Genomic DNA, 12,738 nt, shown 5'->3' with positions numbered 1-12,738 from the left:
CAAACTTTTAACTTTAGTTGGAACCCTTTTTTTCAGCACTTTTTTTTGCAGCCCCAAAATATGAACGCATAAAAAACAAACCGAGAAAATACCAGACCTATAACATGTCTGGTATTTTCTCACTAGGTATGTTTTATTATTACTCGATGTATCAGTTTGTAGTTTCGAACTGCCTGGCTGCTAAATGTGCTCAGGCTGCATGAGTGTGTCTACCAGCCAGACAGTTCGCAACTACTCGGGGGGGGGGCACAATAGACTCCCCAGGCCGGACTCACTCGTGCTCTGTGCGGGGGAGAGCAGCATCCCAAGAGCTACGTATGGCTGGGTCAGTCCTGCTCCCCCCACTGTGCCTCTGGCCAGCCCCACTTCCGTCAACCCCCTCCCGGACAGCCAGTTCTCCCCCGCTTCTCCTCCCAATCTCCCTTGGCCAGTTCCACTGCCCGCGTCCAGCCTTGCTTCCGGTGGCTGCTTCTCTCCCATCCCTCCCAATCTTTCCCGGCCAGCTCCCTACTCCCGACCTCGCGCCTCCCCAACCCCCCGGCAGTCCTACTTCCTCAATTCATACGGAAGAGCTCTCTAGGATCCCATAAAACTGATGGGTAACCTCTGGCAAACTTTTAGCCTGTGGATAGGAATGTTCACAGTTGTTTATGTTTTCTCGGCCATGCTGTTACTCTGTGAATGTATTTTTGCGTTGTGAAGGCAACCAACACACACTGTTGCAGTCTCTGGCGCAGTGAGGTGCAACCTTGGCAGCATGGATCGCCTTTCTTCATCTCAGCGGGCTGCAAGAGTGTCGTCACCGAAACGGTCTCCCGGGATAGGGTAATTTTGCCAACTGCGCTTGCATGCCTAGAGTTTGCGGAGGGGGCCAATGGAACCGTAGCAGCGCTGTGATTGGCTGCCAAGGGAACTCCCGGCTCTCACAGTTGGTGTTGTGTGCAACCAGGACGCACCTCACGAGATGCTTACAGAACACTGATGGGCCACCCAGGCACTGAATTCCAGTCAGACCTGCTGGGGAATTCACACAGAGACACAAAGAAACAACACGCCCAGTCTGGTGGCCATGAGATGTGGCGCTTGGCCTAAGAGAGACACCTGACATCTGAGCTAGATGCCCTCAAGGAAGACCCAGGGCAGGAGGGAGCCAAAGGTGCTGCAAACCCTGAAACTGTGACAGGAACCACATTGAATCCTCAGCTGACAGGGGGTAGATCAGAACAAACACCCTCATGATTGGCACTAATTGGCCCCCAGGTTGGCAGACTCGGCAGGCAATGCTGGCCTGGGTGTGGAGACAGAGCAGCCCCCTCACTGCTAGAGGGGGAAGCCAGGAGCGAGGCATCTCCCTGATGTGAGGGAAATTTGTGCTCGGTTGCTAGGGCTGTGGCCGAGGGGAGAAATCGGGAATTATCTGCCGGGTGCTGAATTCGTTAATAGAACGTGAAAATTAAGAGAAGAATTGACGCGGCAGATTTGGGCATGAGTCCGCTCTTCTGAGTCAGCACCGTGTTCCTCTCGCGCTCTTCCCCCCTTTTAATGCCTAACTTCCCCAAGCCCACTGACAGGTGACACACTGTTATCTAACAGCCGCTCTCTCACCTCAGAGGCTGTGACTAACGCTGTGCCGAGCTGAAGAAACGCTGCTTATTTTCCCTCCTGGAGTTTAGCTGGAACCACCAGTGTTCCTGCTGCGTGTGGCCCAGTTCCCCCAGCGCAAGGACAAGTTTTCGCTGGGTGGTTCATCTGGCATTCTCCAATGAATTCCGGCAGCCCTGGTTGCCTTCCTATTGGACCTTTAAAGAACATCTTCCTCCTCTGCCTCTCGTAACCAAGGCGTGAGTTTGAAAAGCTCCGGTTCAGAGTGAAAGCAATTGAAAGATGCACATTGACTTCTATCAGGGTCAAATTAGACCTGCTGTAACTCTGCCTTCAGGGTCCAATACTTCCCTCCCCCCGCAAAGGCCTTTTAAGACTACACTCGAAAGAGAATCCTCTGAACCGTCATTCATGCTTAAATTCGACACTTTACACTTAAGTTTGAATAAAGACTCTAATTATCTTACCCATTACAAAGATAGCTTCCCCAGTTATCACCTCTAATATCATTAGCTCACAGACATTTACCTGCCCCCCATCCCCCTCCTGTTCTGAAATTCGATTTGTCCTTTTTATATGTGTTCATTTTTTAAATTGTATACTTTGGTATATATGGTTGTGACAATTTTCTTCCACTATTTGATCTGAGGAAGTGGGTCTGGCCCAGGAAAGCTCATCACCTAATAAACCATCTTGTTAGTCTTTAAAGTGCTACATAGTCCTGTTTTTTGCTACAGGAGAAAGACTTTCTGGTGTAAATGAAGGTGACAGTGTAGACATTTATTTTAGTATCATAAGGACACAGGAACTCAGGAATGGAAGGACACGTCGACACTGTGGGCTAAAGTCAAGTTAAGAATTGCAACTTCTGCTACTTTAATTATACATCTGAAGTCGAAATAGCTTAACTTGCCTTTTGGCGCTATCTACACAGCAGGAAGTTGAAGGAAGAACATTCTCCCTTTGACTTCCCTTACTCCTTGTGAAATGAGGGCTACAGGAGTCGGAGTAAGAAGCCCATTATTTTGAAATTATTTTGAAACAACGGGCTTGCTGTGTAGATGCACACTCTGTTATTTTGAAATAAGCGTGTAGTGTAGACCAGTGGTTCTCAAACTTTTTGTGCTCCGGAGCCCTTTACATGCGTAAACATTTATGTGGAGCCCCAGCGGTCCACTGATTGTATGTGTTGTACCTATCGATGTTTCCAGTTTGTCCCCTGGAGATGTCTCGCGAAGACCTGGGGCTCCGCGGAGCACTGTTTGAGGAACACTGATGTAGACATAGCCGAAGGGACCTGCTGGGTCATCAAACACAGTCCCCGGACAAGCAACGATTGTTGTTATTAATATTATTAATAATAATAATTAATAAACAATTAAAACAATAAAACCAGGCATTCTGGGTTCACTGCTGGGGAGGTACTCATGTTCACCACTCTACTATCAGCCTAACCCTGATCCTAACCAAGTTAAGCAAAGCAAAATGAACCACCAATAAACCAAATGAGGGCCTATTTCCACTAGGAAATTATTTCAAAACTAGCCAATTACCCCATCATAAGACGGGATTTTCAGGTCTTTCCTCCACGTTGGTCTTCTCTCCTGAGCCTCCGGTCTCTCTCTCTCCTCCTCCTACTGCCTTCCCCTACTCTCTCTCTCTCTCAGCTCTCTTCTGCCTCTCTCTCTTGTCTCTCTCTTTCTCTTCTCCTCCCCCTCCTGCCTCTCACTCAGGGAACTGCAGATCCTAAACAGCTGTTTGGGCTCCGCACTCCCCGTGCTGCATGGGGAGCGTGGAGCCCCAACGGCTGCTTGCGCCACTTGCTCCCATGCGGCAGCCTGGCTGAGCAGCGCAGAAGTCAGCCGAGCGTCACGGAGGGAGGCGAAGGGGGGCGGGGCGGGGCGGTGACATTCACGGCCGGGGCCTGGAGTCCCTGTCACGCCGCACATCACCGCCCCGCCCCCCCCTTCGCCTCCCACCGTGGCACTCAGCTGACTTCTGCGCCGCTCAGCCGGGCCACCGCGGGGGAGCGAGCGGCCGTTTGGGCCCCGCACTCCCCATGCAGCACGGACCGCCCAGAGGGAACAGCCAGCATTTCAGGCAACAGCACCACCTAGAGGGAACAGCCAGCATTTCAGGCAACAGCGCCCCCCAGAGGGAACAGCCAGCATTTCAGGCAACAGCGCCCCCCAGAGGGAACAGCCAGCATTTCAGGCAACAGCGCCCCCCAGAGGGTACAGCCAGCATTTCAGGCAACAGCACCACCTAGAGGGAACAGCCAGCATTTCAGGCAACAGCGCCCCCCAGAGGGAACAGCCAGCATTTCAGGCAACAGCGCCCCCCAGAGGGAACAGCCAGCATTTTGGCGTTACAGACTCTCAGACACTGGGCTACTATATATATGATAAGTTATTTTGAAATAATAACTCCTGGAATAACTATTTCAAAATAAGCTTATTTCCTCAGAAAAGCAGCAGTACAGATTTTGAAATAACCAGCCCGTTATTTCAAAATAACAGGCTTAGTAGTGTGGATGTTCTGCTTATTATTTTGAAATGAGGGGTTATTTTGAAATAACTCCCTAGTGTAGATGTGCCCTATGTGTCCAGCCATCCTCTTGCAGCTGAATTGCATCAACTTCAGTATTGCCAACCCAATATTCAACACCCATGAATCAGTTCCTTGCCTCTCCAAAATTGCAAGATTGGCTTTAAAAAAAAAAAAAAGCTTTTGGTTTTAGCGCCTTCAGGGTGCAGCTGGGTCACATTTTCAAGCTTTTCTCTGCAACCGTGTGAGCTAAAAAACTTGCTTTGGTATTAAATGGAAGCTGAAGGTCGTGTGGATTTGTTCATCTTCAGAAGTGGGGGCTTTAACTTAAGGCATAGAATCATAGAACCATAGAATCCTAGGACTGGATGAGACCTCGGGAGGTCATCAAGTCCAATCCCTTGCCCGAAGCAAGACCAACCTCAACTAAATCAAGGCATCAAATATGAGTTGGCAAGAATGTGGTTTAAAAGTTGACAAGTTACATCAGTGCAAGGATTTTGTTTAGACAAGCCTTAGCTCCCCTCTGGCTTCCCTGGGAATGGCTTGCCTCCGACAGAGAGGAAAGGAAGCCCTGGTTTGAAATGCCTCTCCATTTTGCCTTGTAATTTTGAACCGAGGTTTGGGTGGCCGACTCTCAGTTGTATCCGGTCTTTCCTGACAGAAGAGTTGACGAAGTGGTAAGTGCAAAATTAAAATGGCACCATGACATCATCCTGTCATCTGTAAGTAAAGCGAGGGCCTTGACATTCACCAGACGCAGAGGAATCTTTGGCCTTCAAGTGCCAACGGTGCTTTTCAACCTGAGCAATAGCTTGCCTTGTTTTCCTTGTCCCATGTTTCCACTTCCATGAGTGCTGCATTGCGCGCTCAACAAGATGCCTCCTCAGTGAATGGATATGGAGTGTCTCTCCTCACTCTGTGTTCTACTGGAAGAGTCTCTCGTCTTTATTCATAGGTGGGGCAAGCCACTGTCAGTTATGATGCTCCTTTTTGAGTTCCAAGTAGTTTTCGGTCATTGCAGTTTTCTCAGATGGTTGTCTGTTGACTGTCCTGGGTGGGGGTAGCAGTGGACAACTGAGCCAACTAACCAAGGAGAGGTGGCATCTGCCTTCTCCGTGAATAGACCATCAGCCTGCTGACCTTAAGACCGTAAAGGCATATACTTCAGCTCACTGATTTTGGTCCTTAAATATAACTGGTCCGTTGGCTGTAAAGTGGTTACTTGCCCCAGAGTCTGGCAAGTCGAAAGGGTCTGGGGGGCTGCAAGCAGTGACAGCGGTGGTGGCCAGAGCCCCGACCCTTTAGAATTGATGCTGGAGCACCATGCAGCGCACTCCAGAGCCCTGCGCCACACGCTCTGGCTAGTTCTGAGGGATGGTGGTGGCGGTCGGGCATTGTGCCATCCAGACAGCAGTGGGGATTGGCTGCTCTGGCTCTGCCCCTTCTGATCAAGGCCCCTCCCCATCCAGGAGTGCAGAACGGGGTCCTCCCACATTGCCCAGGAGCCCGGTGAGTGATCCTGTTGGCTCCCCTGCCCATACACACATCACACCTCGAGTATGAACATTGGGTGAGTTGTAACCTATGAGTACAGACCTTACCTGTTACCGTGGGTGGAGAAATGCCCTGTAGCGAGTTTGTCCTTTTCAGAGGAGAGTTGTTTGCAAAGGACAGGAGACCCTTTGGCCAGGGGTCTTTGTGTCCTAGTTGGGCCTTTGTTTTCCTTATGTTATTAGTTTCCTTTTGTTGTTGTTGGTCTGCAAAACAAAAGGGATGTGGGTATGATGTCTTTCTTCTGTGACATGTTTGTATGTATTGGCCAACGACCCTGGCATCTGCTTTCACCTATGAGCCACTCTGTACAGAAAAGATCGACTCGTTCATCTCTCTCTGGCATTCTCAAACTATGATACTTCATTTTCATGTCCCTAGGCAGGGGCGGTATAGCGGGGGCGGGTCAATTTCATGTTCTGTGTATAGTCAGTGTCGCTATCTTGATTCTTAGGGCTTTGTGTTGGCAGGTCTTACATTGACATTACCTAGGCATGATGTGGTTGGCTTTAATCTTCCCAACAGAGCAGGAGAAACCTTAAATCCCACCCTTGGCACTTGCTAGACTTTATTTACTGAAGAGTAACCCCTCGTGAGAACAGTTAAATGTTCTGAATTTTGGAGCTAATCTAAATTATTCTCATTGAGTAGGAGAAAATATGTAGCGAGCTTCTCCTTCCTGTGGCCATGCCGCAAAGCAGCACTGTACTTTCTGTATCCTCATTACCATAAAAGTTGTTTAAATAACAAAGAAAATGCTTTCAGAATTGTCTCCCCCCCATCCCTCTGTTTATTCAAACTCTCTCCCTCTCTGTACACACTTGGCAAACAGAGCCTGGTACTCCAGCACAAGGGACACCTGTTAAGCAACTAGGCTCAGTGCACAAATGCAGCATTTATGGCAGAGTTTTCTGGCTTCCTTAGACACTTACTTTTTGGTCATTATCATACAGTACAGAGATTGTATTTCTCCATTTCATTCAGGCGGCCTCTAAGTTTGCAGTGAAATTCATGTGACTGGTGCAGGCAGCGGACTTGGAGTAAGTAGGCAGAGAGGATGTTTATGCAAGCCCTAATCACAGGTCACCTTAGCTCAGAAGAAAGAACAGAACAATGACACTGGATTCTGACGCAAAGGAGAATCGGAACCCATGTCACAATGTTTTTAAATTCTAACAATGTTCCTGGATTGGATGTTAGGAGGTTAGGTCCATAAAAGGCTATTAGCCAGGGGATCGAAATGGTGTCCCTGGCCTCTGTTTGTCAGAGGCTGGAGATGGATGGCAGGAAACAAATCGCTTGATCGTTTACTTCGGTCCACCCCCTCTGGGGCACCTGGTGCTGGCCACTGTCGGCAGACAGGCTACTGGGTTAGATGGACCTTTGGTCTGATCCGGTACGGCCGTTCTTATGTTCTTATGATATCACTGGGAAATGACTCAAGCCCCTTGGATCTAAAAGCATAAACTATTATTGCTTATTACCAGGGATGTGAAAGGTTACCCAGTTAACCAGCAAGGATCACCCTAAACGGATAATGCTGACTGGTTCCAGTTAACTAGGAGCTCATGGGGGCTAGAGCAGTTCCTCCCTGCCATGGGCAGGGGATACTCTATCATCGAATCCTAGAATCCCAGGGCTGGAAGAGACCTCAGGAGTCATCGAGTCCAGCCCCCTGTCCAAAGCAGGACCAATCCCAACTCAATCATCCCCACCAGGACTTTGTCAAGCCAGGACTTAAACACTTCTAGGGATGGTTCCATCCCCTCTCTAGGGAACCCATTCCAGTGCTTCACCCTCCTAGGGAAATAGTTTTTCCTAATAGCCAACCTAAATCTCCCCCCACTGTAACTTGAGACCATTGCTCCTTGTTCTGACAACCTTCACTACTGAGAACAGCCTCTCTCCATCCTCTTCGGAACCTCCCTTCAGGAAGTTGAAGGCTGCTATCAAATCCCCCCTCACTCTTCTCTTCTGCAGATGAAATAAGCCCAAATCCCTCAGCCTCTCCTCTTTGGTCATGCGGTCCAGCCCCCTAAACATTTTGGTTCCCCCTCCACTGGACCCTCTCCAATGCGTCCACATCCTTTCTATAGTGCGGGGCCCAGAACTGGACACAATACTCTAGATGTGGCCTCACCAGAGCTGAGTAAAGGGGAATAATCACTTCTCTGGATCTGCTGGCAATGCTTCTCCTAATGCACCCTGATATGCCATTCGCCTTCTTGGCTACAAGGGGTAAGCAAAATAGTCTGAACTTCTTTAATCTCGCACTGTAAGGCCTGGGTTCCAGATCTCGAACCAGCCTGTCGGCTCTTTCCGAACCCTGTGACCGGCAGCATCGTTTTAAAATGTGGGCGCCAGAACAAGGCACCATCTCTCAGTGACCGGCAACATGGTGGCAACATCGTCCCTGTTCTTCAACTCAACAGTCCCCTGTGTATGCAACCAAGGAGCATATTTGTGTTGCACTGACAGCTCATGTGAAGTTGGTTGTCTGCCATGATCCCTAAGTCTCTTTCTTAAAAGTCCTGTCTGCCCCAACCTATCCCTATCGTTTACGTCCTCTGCTTCCAAGATCCCTGCCCTTGCACTGAAGTGTGTTAAAACAACTGTTATTCAAGAGAATCCTGCTTTCTTCATGAACTGCCTCACCCCCTCCCTCTACTGGTTTTTGAGTTGGCTGAAGACTTTACCAGTAACGATTTTACGTTTTCTTTCCGATTGTTCAAAGAGCTAACGAAGCACGTTGGCCCAAGTACATATCCCTGTGGTAATGTCCAAGGCCTTTGTGATCATCTGATCTGGTCGTCTGCTGCATATCACAAGCCAACGAACTGTCTCCAAAATGTGCCTAGGGCAGATCTTTTAGAAGAAAAAAAAAATCTAATCTTGATTTGTCAGCAATGGAGAAACCACCGAGACCCCCGGTAAATTGTTCCAGTGGTTAATTACTCTCCCTGTTAAAAAAAATATGTTTTATTTCCAGTCAGTTTCTTTAGTTTCACTTTCCAGCCATTGGATCATGTTAGACCTTTCTCGGATAGACCGAAGAGCCCACAATTTAATATTTATTCCACATGTAGATATTTACAGACCGTGATCCAGCCACCTCTTAGTTGGCTTTCTTTGTTATGCTAAGTAGCTTGATCTGCTAGAGTCTGTCCTGATCAGGCATGTTTTCTGAACCTTTAATTGTTTTTGTGGCTCTTCTCTGAACTCTCTCCAACTTAACAACATCCTTCTTGAGTTGTGGGACTAGAACTTGACACAGGATTCCAGCAGAGGTTGCATCAATGGATATAACATAAGAACAGCCATACTCGATCAGACCAAAGGCCCATCTAGCCCAGTATCATGTCTTCTGACAATGCCCGATGCCCCGGAGGGAGAGAACTGAACAGGCAATCATCAAGTGATCCATCCCCTATCTCCCATTTCCAACCTCTGACAAACAGAAGCTAGGGACACCATTCCTACTCATCCTGGCTATTACGTATTGAGGGACCTAACCTCCATGAATGTATCTCGTTCTTTTTTGAACCCACTGAAGGTTCTGGTCTTCACAACATCCTCTGGCAAGGAGTTCCACAGGTTGACTGTGTGCTGCATGAAGAAAAACTTCCTTTAGTTTGCTTTAAACCTACTACCTATTAATTTATTTTGGTGACCCCTAGTTCTTATAACAAGTAAATAACTTTTCCTTGTTTACTATCTCCATACCTGTCATGATTTTATAGATCTCTATCATATCCCCCCTAAGTCTCCTCTTTTCTAAGATGAAAAGTCCCAGTCTTTGTAATCTCTCTTCATATGGCACCTGTTCCAAACCCCTCATCATTTTTGTTGCCCTTTCTAAACCTTTTCCAATGCCAAGATATATTTTTTTGAGATGAGGCATCCACATCTGTATACATTATTCAAGATGTGGGTGTACCATAGATTTTTATAGAGGCAATACGATATTCTCTGTCTTATTCTCTTTCCCCTTTTCAATGATTCCTAACATTCTATTTGCTTTTTTGACTGCTGCTGTGCATTGAGGCTATGTCTACACTCACGGTGGAATATCACCGAGCCTCATTTGCATACCTAATGAACTGCCATTATTGCAGATTGAGCCCGAAGGAGCTGCCAATGCTGCCCATTCTTGCACAAGAGGGGTTTTCTTGCACGAGAAGGGACAGTGTAGACAGCTCCTTCTGGTGCAAGAGACTCTTCTGCAAAAATGGTGGCTCATTAGGTATGCAAATGAGGTTCGGTGATATTCCATGCTTAGCCTCATTTGCATATTTCTGACCCAAGAAGCTGCGAGTGTAGACATAGCCAGGGTGTCTGTTTTCAGAGAACTATCCGGAACGACTTCAAGAGCTCGCTCTTGAATGGTTGTAGCTAATTTAGTTCCCATCATATTGTATGTTTAGTTGGGATTATTTTTTCCAATGTGCATTACTTTTCATTGATCGACATTAAAATTCATTTACCGTTTTGTTGCCAATCACCAAGCTTTCTGAGAGCCAAAAACAGAAGTAAAATAACTTCTCTATCCCCATGTCAGATTCTCCTGTTTATCTTTCCCAGGATTGTACTGGCTCTTTTGACCACAGCATCATCCCAGGAACTCACAGTTGGCTGAATCTCCGTCACGGCCTCCAAATCTTTTTCAGAGTCACTGCTGGTCTGCTGCTGTCAGGCCAGGCCATTTTTAAAAAAATATGATTTTTAACCTGACACAAGTTCTTTCACCTACTCAACTAGAGATTTTAAACAGATTTTTTTTAGCAATACATTCAAAAGATCTCCATTGCATGACCGTGCTCCCTTTGGGAGCTCTCTGAGTTAGCCAGTCAGGACACAGCCATGCTGTAAGCAAGTTCCCAGATGCAGAGAGAACAGAGATCCAGTTTTAGAAATGTCAATGGCCTCCCAGGCTATGTCTAGTCCACAGCCCTCTGTCGACAGAGGGATGCAAATCAGACACGTCAAAATTGCTAATGAAGCAGGGATTTAAATATCCCGTGCTTCATTAGCATAAACATGGCTGCCGCTTTTTTTTTTTTGAAATGGAGCTTTTTCGAAAATGCCTTCCCCTCGGCAGTCTAGACGTGGATCTGTCGAAAATAAACCCTTTTTTGACAGATCCTGTATTCCTCAAAAAATGAGGTTTGCAGGATCTGTCAAAAAGGGTTTATTTTTGACAGATTCACGTCTAGACTGCCGTTTTTTTCGAAAAAGCTGTTTCGAAAAAAAGCGGCCGCCATGTTTATGCTAATGAAGCATGGGATATTTAAATCCCTGCTTTATTAGCAATTTCGACGTGCCTAATCTACATCTCTCTGTCGACAGAGAGGTGCAGTCTAGAGACAGCCCTAGAGGCGGAGCCCTTCAGTTGCCCTCACTGTGTCTTTGCCTCGTTAGTTGAATCAATCATTTATAGTATGAAAAATGCTTCTTCTCAGTCATGTCCATTTTATTCTACATATCAGCAAGTTTAATGTGCTTTTATTTCAACTCCCAACACATGCATATAATGTAACCTGCTGATTTTACTGGTATCGTTTAATTGTAATTGTAGCAGGAGCAATATGGCTCACAGAAATCTTAAGATATTATAAGTAATTTGATTTGCTGAACACCTTGTAAATCAAAAGCCTAACAACATTTTTTCCCAACTTAACAGGAAAATGGCACAGCTGGATACAAGTAATTCATTAAGCCAGCTCTTTATTTTAATACCAATCACACCATACCATTTAGACAATATTGCCAAAAAAAGCAGAAATACAAGTTGGTGGCTTGTGCTATTGATACATCAAATTAGAAGAGCATATTTCTCTTTTCCAAACCAATGAGCATTAATCATAGAACAATAGGACTGGAAGGAACCCTGTGAGGTCATCAAGACAAGTCCCCTGCCCTCATGGCAGGACCAAGAACCATCTAGACGAGTGTTTCTCAACCTTTTTTTATAAAGTACCCCTTAAAAAAATTAGAAGTACCTCCAGTACGTACAGTTTTCAGTCGCCCAACACTTTTTTCTACATTGGAACATGTTTGTTTCAACAACTTAATCGTAGTTGGGCGGGCAATTAAATTTTTGGGTGTAAAACGTACAAAAATAATAAAACCCTATAAAACTTAAAAGAAAAAAGGAGTTTTCTCCAAATTTCAGTTGTGTTGACGTACCCCCCAGATGTCTCTCGAGTACCCCTAAAGGGACTTGTACCACTGGTTGAGAAACACTGATCTAGACTATCCCTGAGAGATGTCTGTCTAACCTGCTCTTAAATATCTCCATAGATGGAGATTCCACAACCCCCCTAGGCAATTTATTCCAGTGCTTAACCTCCATGACAGATACAACGTTTTTCCTAATGTTTAACTTAAACGTCCCTTGCTACAATTTAAGCCCATTGATTAAATTGGACAAATGGAGAAGGTCCAGAGAAGAGCAACCGAAATGATTAAACTAGAAAACATGAGCTATGAGGGAAGACTGAAATAATTGGGCTTGTTTAGCTTGGAAAAGAGAAGACTGAGAGGGGACATGATAGCAGCTTTCAAGAACTTAAATGGGTGTTACAAGGAGGAGGGAGAAAAAGTATTCTCCTTAGCCTTTGATGATAGAACAAGAAGAAATGAGCTTACACTGCAGCAAAGGAGGTTTAGGTTGGACATTAGGAAAAGCTTCCTAGCTGCCAGGGTGGTTAAACACTGGAATAAATTGCCTAGGGAGGTTGTGGAGTCTCCATCATTGGAGATATTTAAGAGCAGATTTGATCAACATCTATCAGGGATGATCTAGATGGTGCTTGGTCCTGCCGTGAGGGCAGAGGACTGGACTTGATGACCTCTTGAGGTCCCTTCCAGTTCCAGTATTCTAGTATTCACCTGAAGGAGTGGGTTGTGTCTACGAAAGCTCATGATACCATCTACATTTTTTGTTAGTCACAAAGGTGCAATAGGACTATTCATTGTTTTTCATGTTTTTTCAGGTACAGACTAATACAGCTACCCTGCTGAGACTTCCAGTTC

General features: G+C 46.3%; 1 protein-coding gene across 2 annotated transcripts in view; it reads right to left on the bottom strand.

Annotated features, from left to right (window-relative positions):
* Window positions 1-6,780, bottom strand: part of TSNARE1 (t-SNARE domain containing 1) — a 731,183-nt gene extending 724,403 nt beyond the window's left edge. For both annotated transcript variants that reach the window (XM_075920025.1, XM_075920027.1), the window contains exons 1-2: window positions 6,636-6,780; window positions 5,754-5,909 (exon numbers count right to left, since the gene is read on the bottom strand). The gene's annotated coding sequence lies outside the window, so the exon portion shown is untranslated. The remainder of the gene's footprint in view (window positions 1-5,753; window positions 5,910-6,635) is intronic.
* Window positions 6,781-12,738: the final 5,958 nt, after the last annotated feature.

This window comes from Pelodiscus sinensis, chromosome 2 (genome assembly GCF_049634645.1).
Source record: "Pelodiscus sinensis isolate JC-2024 chromosome 2, ASM4963464v1, whole genome shotgun sequence".
Taxonomy (NCBI): Eukaryota; Metazoa; Chordata; order Testudines; family Trionychidae; genus Pelodiscus; species Pelodiscus sinensis.
Note: the sequence above shows the minus strand (reverse complement) of the source record. Positions and strands in the feature narration are given on the sequence as shown.